The following is a 10,166-nucleotide window of genomic DNA, read 5'->3' on the forward strand; positions in this document are numbered from 1 at the left end:
GGCGAATATCTTTAAAGCTGATATTATAATTTAGCGCGCGTACGCGCGCGCACCGATTCAAGATGTGTTTATAAATGCTCTTTATATATGGTGCATTATTCAATGATTGTATTTCTGATTTTATATGGAAAAACAATTTTTTTCTTTATAACATGATATTTTATACTACCGTTGCGGCTTTGACAGATAAGCTAAACTCTTTGAATAAGAATCATCATTGCTTTAGAAATAATTTCTTTTAGCAACTTTGTTACACCTTTATGTATATATTGTTTTGAATTTTAAATACTTTCCATCGAATTAATCAAAAAGGTCAGTAACAGGGCTATATTATATGAAATTGCTACATAGTGTATTAATTGTCAACTTCTATTTGATGAATCATAGGAAACCAACAGGTTTGATTAAGTTGCTTCATATGGCATAAATAAATTAATTTATATAATTTTTTTAAAATGCAAAAAATAAATAAATAAATAATAAAATAAATAATAAAATAAATAAAAAAATAATAGTATATATTAAATATAATATATTAAACTTTACAGAATTGAATATTTTAAATTGAAAAAATTACAAAAAAAATATAGATGCAGCATGATTCTTAATAGATTAAATTCCAAATCTCTTATTATAAATTTAATGAATAAACTTACAAAACATAAGTTCTGATAATATATTTCAAACATAAAATACATTGCTTCATCGTTCCAAGCGTCATGTTCCTTTGACTATCTTCATATGGCAGTATGTATCAATTATTATGACACGGAAGCCAGAAAGTTAATCGAATTCATATGCGCAAAAAATCATTGTATATTGCATGAATCGGGGAGCGATCGAAATATTCACATGATCGAAACGAACAATTATACGAAGCATTAGTACATATCGCGATAAGAGGATAAAAAGACGATAGAACGGTCTTTCTTCCCGAAGGTAGTAATACTCATGACTGTTTGATCGACCTCTTCGGACGGGGAAAAGAATTTCCCGTGGGTCCATGGTAGTGGAACAAAGTCCTCAAAGAATAAAGATCGCCCAGCTAAAAACGTGGCAAGAGAAGTGGCGCCTTTGACCCTCATTGTCTGCGCTCTTTGCCCGTCGCATGCACGGCCTAAAGGACTCTGTTTATCTTTTTCGCTTTCTTCTCTTCCCCTTCGTCTCATTCGCGACAATACATACATACTCTCTTCCCCTCTTCGCGCCCTCAGTAAGCCCCTATACGCGTAACTACACACCACGGAACCCTGTCCCTTTTCGAACGGTTTTTCCTATCAATCTTATACATGTAGTTCAATTTTCTCAAATCGATATTGAATAATTAAATCTTTTGAACATATCAAAGGGAATACTGTATAGATATACGAAAATGTGAAAGTGTTTATCTTAGATAGTATAATAAAATTAGAAGTTTAAAATAAGTAATTTAAAAATTAATTAGATATTCTTTTATCACCAAGATTTTTGGAATTTCTGACATTAAATATAGAAATATAAATAAGGAAATACTATTAAATTTAACTAATTTCTATATTATGAGTAGTTTTAACTTGTTCATTTCTTTACATAATGTCGATTTATATCTAAAAAATAACAATATTTATTTTATAAATAAATTTTTAGTTTAATTACAGTTTAATTATTTAGTTTAATTTTAAATTTAGTTTATCAGATTTTCTATTTATACTACTATTTTTTAGCCTTCATAAACAAGCTAATAAACATAATAAATTTTTTGACTGTTTTTCTATATTCTGAAAAAGTTAAATTCAATCAATTGTACGGAGTTTTATTTCTATTTGTAATATTTATTTTTGAAAATAAGATAGTAACGTAATTTAAATTTTATATTTTATATTTAAATTTTATTATATTTCTATAATGCAATTATTGATCAATCGTAAACTAACAATAGAGCTTCTTGAAACTTTCAAATTTAAAAACATTCGCAAATAGTCACGAACAACCGTATAATAAGAAACCAAGTTTGAAAACTCGGCTTCCATGAAAGAAACGCCCTAATTATATCTCGTGGAAAAATAGGTACCGAGCAATTACGTATTTTCATTGTTTCTTTTTTTTTTTTTCAGGCCCAGTCTGCTCGTTAGTCGATACTCGTGGTTACCGATAGACTAACGAAACCTCGAATAACTGAATCAGACGATTCGTTTCTTATATAAAAGGTCTGTCTCATTCACCGGCTTATATCTCGCGTCATCGTTACATGATATACAATTGCATGTAGATATATTCTTGTTTTAGTGTACTTGAGTCGTGATAGCACCGTATGCGACCGATGTATCACTGATGATACACTGAAAACCAGGTATAGTACCCACTTAGTTGCACGAGAAAGAGGATTGACACACAAATTGAAATAAACGAACTGACGACACCGAGAAACTGAATGATAAAATGGTGATGGGTGAAAGAATGAGAGCACAAGAACGAGAGAGAGTGGAAGGGGGCACAAACAGTGAGAACAGTGCTACAGACAATAGAGACAATTATTGCACACAGACGGAGGAGATGATGGATCAAACGCGGTACCATTTCGGCGCCCCTTTATCTTCTTTCACTTATCTTTTCTTCTCTTCTCTTTTTCTATCATCTCTCTACTACCTACCTATAACCACCCCTAGTGAGCGCTTTCCTCTACCTACCCCCTCTTATCGTAACACGTTTCGCGTTTATTTCGCCTTTTAACCTCTTTAACTTTGATACAGGCACACGAAATGCGATTCAACATTGCGCATTCAATCGTTCGTTTTACTATTAACGTATGCAAAATAAGATAATTTTATGTTACGAACCTTTCATTTAATGAAATGCCGCAGATGTCCATAAGATACTTATAGAAATGTTTTAATATGTATAAAGTAAACAACGAATGTTGAACATATCGTATAGCTTTCAAAGTGATTCGAAGTGTAAATGTTGATAATGTAAATCTCCGTTCTCTGCTTTGTAAAATTAAACAAGAATAAATTTTCTTTTAAAAAATACAAAAAGGATTCAAATCCAAATATCCAAATATTTATACAATTTTTTTCAATTTTTAATAGCAAATTTTCCAAATAATTTAGAAATACTCCATAGATTACAAAATTATCATATCATGAAAAAATTTACAGAAGAATAAAATTATTTCAAACGCGTCCTCCAACACGAATTTTTCTTAGCCAATTACACAAGCTAAACACCCTATGTATAAAGGCAATATCATGAAATGGGATTACACGCATGAATGATGTCTCGAGATCAAGCAGGAGACACTTCTCCAAGGATTACGATTCGCAAGATTGAAAGAGTTATTTCAGGTCATAGGGTTAAGTGAACTACCCTGTATAAAAGGGAGCAACGCATGAGCCCACCCTCTGTTGTCGTTGCGCGTACACACAGTTATGGGAATCCCCTAGCGTGAACCGAAGATCGGAAGAGTGGGCGGTACCCGGTTCGTGATCGTGCCGTTTGATACCACGTGCTCAGTGTGGTTAAAGCACAAGGGAACTTTACGTCCTCTCATTTTGATATCAAAGAGTTCTTCCCCATTCCGAGGATCTTTAAATCGATGTTCTTTGACTTTACGAAGCTTTCGCCGGTAACATCCTCCTCGTCGCCCTGACTCCTTCATCTTCCTGTTATTCTTAACTCTTATTTTTGTATACTACTTTCCTTTGCGTGCGCTGAAAGTGACTGGTAAAAGCTTTCACTTTATTGCCGATAATTGCAGAAGAGGAAGAGGTCGTTGTTCAAAGAAGCTTGTTAGATGCAATAAACGAAAGGTCAGGAAGACACGATCCCTTTTTTCTTTCTTTTTTATTTTCGTAGCCCACCCGGTATTGGTTGTAGTGCACGATTATTAACATTTATACTCCCTTTCGATTCAATGAAATATTGTAATCGTATTAATAACACCGGTACGATTGTTCTTCCTGTTCGAGCCAATACTTTTGTGATACGGAAGTGAATCACGTTATTAATATATCTGTACCTATCTGTATATAAAATGAGTCATGAATATGATAGAAGAGTTATAAAAATTTTTAACCCACTTTTTATCATAAACTCTACTTGGAAATTTAAGTATGTATTTAATACAATAACGGGCATTATAAAGCTCATACTAGGGTTTTTTTTAATAAACTTCTTTAATGCTAGATTACTACTCTGGTAAATCTGTGAAAATTATATATTGGATTATGTTTTAGTATTAAAAAATAATATTTTGTTTATTCTTATATTAATTTTGATTGTAATTCAATAAACCAATTATGCGCTATCGATTTCTTAAAGAATAGAATTGAATAAAAGTTTTAATCGAGTTCCTTAAAATAGATTAACCTCTTGCCTTATAATATCGAGTCACACTCATGGGGCAAACTATTCTATACAATGAAAGCAAATTGTATTTATAACATAATTGGTTTGTGAACCTTGACTTCTAATTTTTAAATTTCAAATCTAGGACTAATATATGTTATAAATATTCATTATGATATTTCAGATTTATAATATTTTGAATAAAGATTCTAAATAATTCATATTTCTAAATATTCTAATATCTCTAGATCTAAATATAAAATATTAAATATAAATTAAAATATATTTTAGTAATTTATATTTAATATATAGTTTTATATTAAAATGAAGAACAATTAATGTTCATTTAAAATAAGATAGATAGAAAAATTTGAAATAATTATTATATAATTATTTTTAAAGTAGTAACGAAACATGTTACTTTATTCTCATAAATGTAAAGAATTGTAGCACAAACGTAGCACATTGTAGCAACGATTAAATACCTAATATGATTATAAATTCCTCCAAGTGTCGAAGCCATTAGAATTTAAAGATTCATATGTATCATGAATTACAAATAGTTGTATGTAATTCCCTATTCTAATAGAAAAAATAGTTGGAAATGAAATAATATGAAGTAATAATGAAATGTTGTTTTCATGATATTGATATACAGGATGAATACAAAATTTCAAGTAGTTTACAACATAAAAATTAACTAAATTCTCATTTAAATTACATTTTTACAGTTTTCGTTATTTCAAAAGCATAAATGGAAGCGAGAAAATAAGTATATATAACAATTCTATTCATGAAAATTGAAAGAAATATATAAATTGTTTGATGTCTAAGTCTAACAATTTTTCAAAAAATCAAAGTTGAATGTAATTCGTCTGTTCAAAGTAAAATATTGTTCTTAAACTATACTATACTACCCATTTTACTAAACACAAAATTACTAAAAAAAAAATTGACTAAATCTAGAAACGTTAAGAAATCAACTAAAATAAAAGTATTTTCATTCTTTTCAAATGAAAATGAAAATAAATAATGGTTTTGTTAAAAAATAAAAACCTAAATCATTTTTTCTTTAACGAAATCAAAATTATTGATGTAAATATAGTTTTTTTGAAACTTCATTCTTGAAAATTATTATCATTTTGGTAGATATAAACAAAAAATAATAAATTAAAAAAGAAACCAGAAGATTTACTAAATCTATTACCACATCAAACAAATGATAAAGGAAAAAACCTAGCACCGTTAAAAAATCAAATATTAAATCAAAGCATTCCATTTAATTTCCACGAGATTAATGAAAAACGTAGAACAAACGTCCCAAACGACAATTCCATTTTTGAATGGCAAAAGAGTAAATTACCAGGTGCCTACCGTCTCTCCAACGGAGCTTCAAAAATATCCGAGAATCGTAGAAGCAAACCGTGGTTCCCTTGCGAGTAACAATGGGAACACAGGAGAACGGCCGAGTGAAAGAGGCCGAGGGAAAGATGACAATATTAAGAAAGCTTACAGAAACGTTCGCCGTAAAGGTTTATTGGCGTGAAGGAGTTGTGGAGCGTGTCTACATCAAAGGCGACCGCTTCTGAACTCTCTATTCCCTTTCTACTTGAACCCTCGCCGACATCTCGTCACCACCTCCACTTCTATCAACTACCACTGGCGTCCATTCGCTCTGCCAAGGTTGTGCACGCAACCAGACACTCACCCCCGAATGTGTACCCTAGGCACATTCACCACGTGCGAGTTCCTGCACCGTTGGTTATTAACATCCATTACCATCTCAAACGGGACGCATTGCGACGCACGATCGAATCTCCACATCGATTAGGAACCGGTTAACTGAACGTAAGAAATGGATATATTATTTTTCCATTTCCTCGTCCAACGTTTAATCGTTCGAATTCCTTTATGTACACTCATCCATGCGTGCTCTTAATCTTTGAAAAGTCTAAAAAATGTTTTAAAACAATTGGTGGATATGAAAATAAATGAGAAAAACGAGAGATTAAAGGATAGTTATGATGAAACCCTTAGAAGATTAATCCTTAACCGATTCATCTTTAATTACAAGGTACACCAATAAAAAATTTAACTATATGGTAGTATAATAAGGTATTGCGTGTATTCTTCACTTATTTTTCTTCTAGATAGCTATTTTTCTATGCAAAAGATAAAATTTCATAATAATTTTTTAACACGAAGAAGATTATCCGATAGCATATTTAAATTTGTTTGAAATGATTGTTTATAAAATTTATAAAATTATAGTGTTCAAGCATCTAAATTCTATTCATGGAATATTTACTTTTTTAAAATATAAATAAATATATATAAATATAATTTCAATTCTGTATTATTAAAAAGATTAAATTCACGTTTGAATTTATCAGTTGTTATTAGAAAACTCAACCTAATTGAAGATTACTGAGACACTTAGCATGATGTGATACTTGAGAGCGAAATTATAATATTTATAATCTTTGAGATATTCTAGAACTCCACAGTAGCAGTTAAGGATTAATCATTTTAGAGTACAAGGAAAATAAAAATTTATGAAAAAACCGAATTTATTTCTAATATTCTATCTTGGAAATATACCAAAAATATATATAATTGACAATTTTGAGACTTAAATATTATTTCTACTATCAAATGTATCTTGTTGAGATTTATACATGTATCTCATGATTGGAGCAATTGAGGTATTATCGGATAACATTACACGTTACAATATGTTATAATTGAATTATTAGTATTTGGTTGTCAAGTCTAGCATGTAATTATCTGTAATCCGTGCAATCTGTTTCATTTAGTCTTTAATTAGTCTTTAATTATCAGTGTTATCTACCTAATTAATCGCATAATCAAAAGTTTCATCTTGTACGCTCAAATATTACTTAATTATAAAAAAAATTGAACTGAATTTTATGAGAAATAAGAGATTTTAATCTTCATTGTATTTTTATATCATATAACAGATAGACTCGATTAAGATAATTACTTTCAATTAAAAAATATACGATTAAATGCACAAATAATATGATTTGCAATGGAAAACATTTTGTTTAACAGAATTATATGTTCTTATTCGAGTATGATATCGGTACGATGCATTAATTTAATGAGCTAAATCACGTATCGTGATTTACCTTTACTAACATTCCATGAACATCAGCCGATGAAATTTTCCACCGTTTCAATCATTCAACAGTGATTCTCGACTGTTACTACTATAAATAAAACTTTCATCTCATAATGTATATGTTATGATTTGCTTAATTGATTTTAAAATTTTTTATAATAAAACCTAAATTATCTTGGAATCAATTGCAACTAATAATCTAAAAGGGGGAAAAGAAAAAATTAAATTTGACCTTATTGTCAATAATCCCTCCCCTTACCTAATCAGATCAAGCATCTTTCCAAACAATTTCTCAATGGGATTGTAACTGAACCAGGAAGTAAGTAGTGTCTTAATTATTCGCCGCATTTATTGTGAACTGTCGTCAATTACGGAAAGAAGCCCAGAATAATGGACGGGGAGCTCGCGGAGGAGAGGATAGTAGGGGAGAGTGAGGGTGAGGGAAAGAAGAAGGACTCACGTCGACTACGATTCTATCGGTTTTTACTGAATTATTTATAAAATCACTGATTGATATTCACGATTATCAGAAGAGAAGCGCACTCGCACAACATAAGCATATGTATTGTTTTGATAAAGAGAGCAGAAGAAGAAGTATGGGGAGAGAGCGCGTGTAGCGAAATCGTGTATATTGCGAGAGAATCCACGGAGATGAGAGGACTCGCGCGGTGAGGTTTCAGGATGAAAAAGGAGCAGAGAAAAGAGGAAAAGAGAAAAAGGAAGAGAGAAAGAGAGAGAACGAAACGGACGTGGAACCGGAACGATCGCGGAGGCTCGAGGGAAAAAAGGTAGGGCACGAAGCGAGGAACGAAACTGCGACTGGCAGAAAAGCTGGTGGAACGACTCGAGAAGAAAACGCACGGTTGCGTTCGGTGGTAGGTACGTCAAGAAAGAGAGCTCGATTCGTGAATACACGCGCCCCGAGACGCGCAAAGCTCTCGTGGCTAGAGTGTAAGCAGAGTGAAAGAGAGCGGGAAAGAGAGGGAACAGGAGAGAGATGGATAGAGAAAGAGGGAGGAAGATAGTCGATTCCCGTGAAAGAAAAAGGTGTAGGAGGGAAAAAGAGATGAAACAGGGGGCACAGAGATGAGGACGAGAAGGAGAGGTAAACGAAAGGAACAAAATGGAAAAAAATAAAAATCTGAGCAGAAAAGGGACGAGAAAGTGATCGGAGCGAATAAAACAGGATCCGGGGACGTAAACATTGCGGTGTATTTTGGAGCGGATGATGCTCGGTATTACGCACGAGGAAATCGTTTGTGTTATTTTTCGGTTTTTCTTTTTTTTTTCATGAGATTCTGCCTGCCTCGACATTTCGACAACAGTTAAACATCGCGAGTTTTAATCTTCTAATATTCAAAACACGACTAAGTTGATACACGCGCGATCCTGCGACAGGAAGAGACGATAGATAGAGAAAAAGAATGGTACAGGCGAAAGAGAAGAAGTTAGCGGTAGATGAAAAAGAAAAGAAGCAGGAAAGAAGGCAAAGGAATAGAGAGAGAGAGAATGAAAGGCTGGAAAAAGAAGAGAGAAAGCGAGCGAACCAGTGAGCGAGCGAGTGTGCAAACAAGAAAGACAAAGATAGGGAGACGGATTTTAAGAAAGGAATCAGTGCTCTCGAAAAAGAAAAGACGGTAGTGGACTTACTCGGTATATCCGACGGTGCTTGTATTTGCTAATGCCGTGATGACGATGCGTCTCTTCGGCGAGACCGATGTTCCATGCTCGAAAATGTCAACTATTGACGAAAAAATGGTACGGATTGAAACGCAGACACATCGTAGCTCTCTTTCTCGTCTTTACTTTCTCGCTCTTTCTTAGCGACGACGATGATTCGGCGTGAACTCTCGACACTTCGACACGACGCACACACGCACTACACTCACGACGAAATATACACACTGCGTCGATCCACCGTAATAATAAAAGCGACTTGACACGCAGAAGGCATGCAAAGTGTTTCCCGCTCGCATCGAATAAACAGAGATCACGGTGAATTCACGGAAAATCAGACACTATACAGCTAGGCATTTCGCGGCTCGTCTCTCAGGCACATCTTGGTCGCCATCGAGATCTAACACGAGTGCGCGGGACGCGCACTCTCGCGGTCCCTGCCTAAAGTTGCCCCTTCAAAGACCGGCCAATCAACGGGCCGCATGGCCTATGCCCTTGCCGCGAGCAGTCCTGTATCTAGTTGACGCGCCGTCATTCATTCATCTTTTAGAATTTTGTTTTTATGAAACTTTGGAAAAATAGACTATTCTTTTTTATTTTTATATTAAGATAAGTAATATTTTTATCATGAATATATTTTAGTGTTTAAAGATATTGATTATCAATTTGTTGTAGTGCTTTATAGCATTACTAATTAATGCTCTACCAAGAAACACATACAGAGATGTGTGCTTACATATATTCAATGTATCATCGACAGTCGCGTATCTAATTAATTTATTGCCTTGCTCCAAAAATTTTTTAAAATATATGAAATAGATATTTTTTTCAGAAAATTGTAACTTTAAGTAAATCTTTTAATAATTTTTATGTATATTATTTTATATATATTGTAAAATTTATTATTATATATATTTATAAATTCTTAAAATTATTTATTTATAATTTAATATATTAATGTATTTATGTTATTTCAAAAGTATTTTTTTATTATAAAGATTATATTCAATTAATAATT

The 10,166-nt window shown here is 32.5% G+C and overlaps 1 protein-coding gene and 1 long non-coding RNA gene across 3 annotated transcripts in view; one reads left to right on the plus strand and one right to left on the minus strand.

Annotated features, from left to right (window-relative positions):
* Positions 1-3,008, plus strand: part of LOC116186122 — a 5,870-nt gene extending 2,862 nt beyond the window's left edge. The window contains exons 2-3 of the long non-coding RNA XR_004151066.1: positions 2,094-2,186; positions 2,266-3,008. This is a non-coding gene — a long non-coding RNA (uncharacterized LOC116186122). The remainder of the gene's footprint in view (positions 1-2,093; positions 2,187-2,265) is intronic.
* The window catches only part of LOC102679552 (axin), a 26,475-nt gene extending 16,907 nt beyond the window's left edge, over positions 1-9,568 (minus strand). The window contains exon 1 of one of the 2 annotated variants that reach the window (XM_006619771.2): positions 9,122-9,568. The gene's annotated coding sequence lies outside the window, so the exon portion shown is untranslated. The remainder of the gene's footprint in view (positions 1-9,121) is intronic. The other variant, XM_006619770.2, reaches the window with a different exon arrangement.
* Between the last annotated feature and the right edge of the window lie 598 nt (positions 9,569-10,166).

This window comes from Apis dorsata, unplaced genomic scaffold, assembly GCF_000469605.1.
Source record: "Apis dorsata unplaced genomic scaffold, Apis dorsata 1.3 scaffold_437, whole genome shotgun sequence".
In the NCBI taxonomy this organism is placed as follows: domain Eukaryota; kingdom Metazoa; phylum Arthropoda; class Insecta; order Hymenoptera; family Apidae; genus Apis; species Apis dorsata.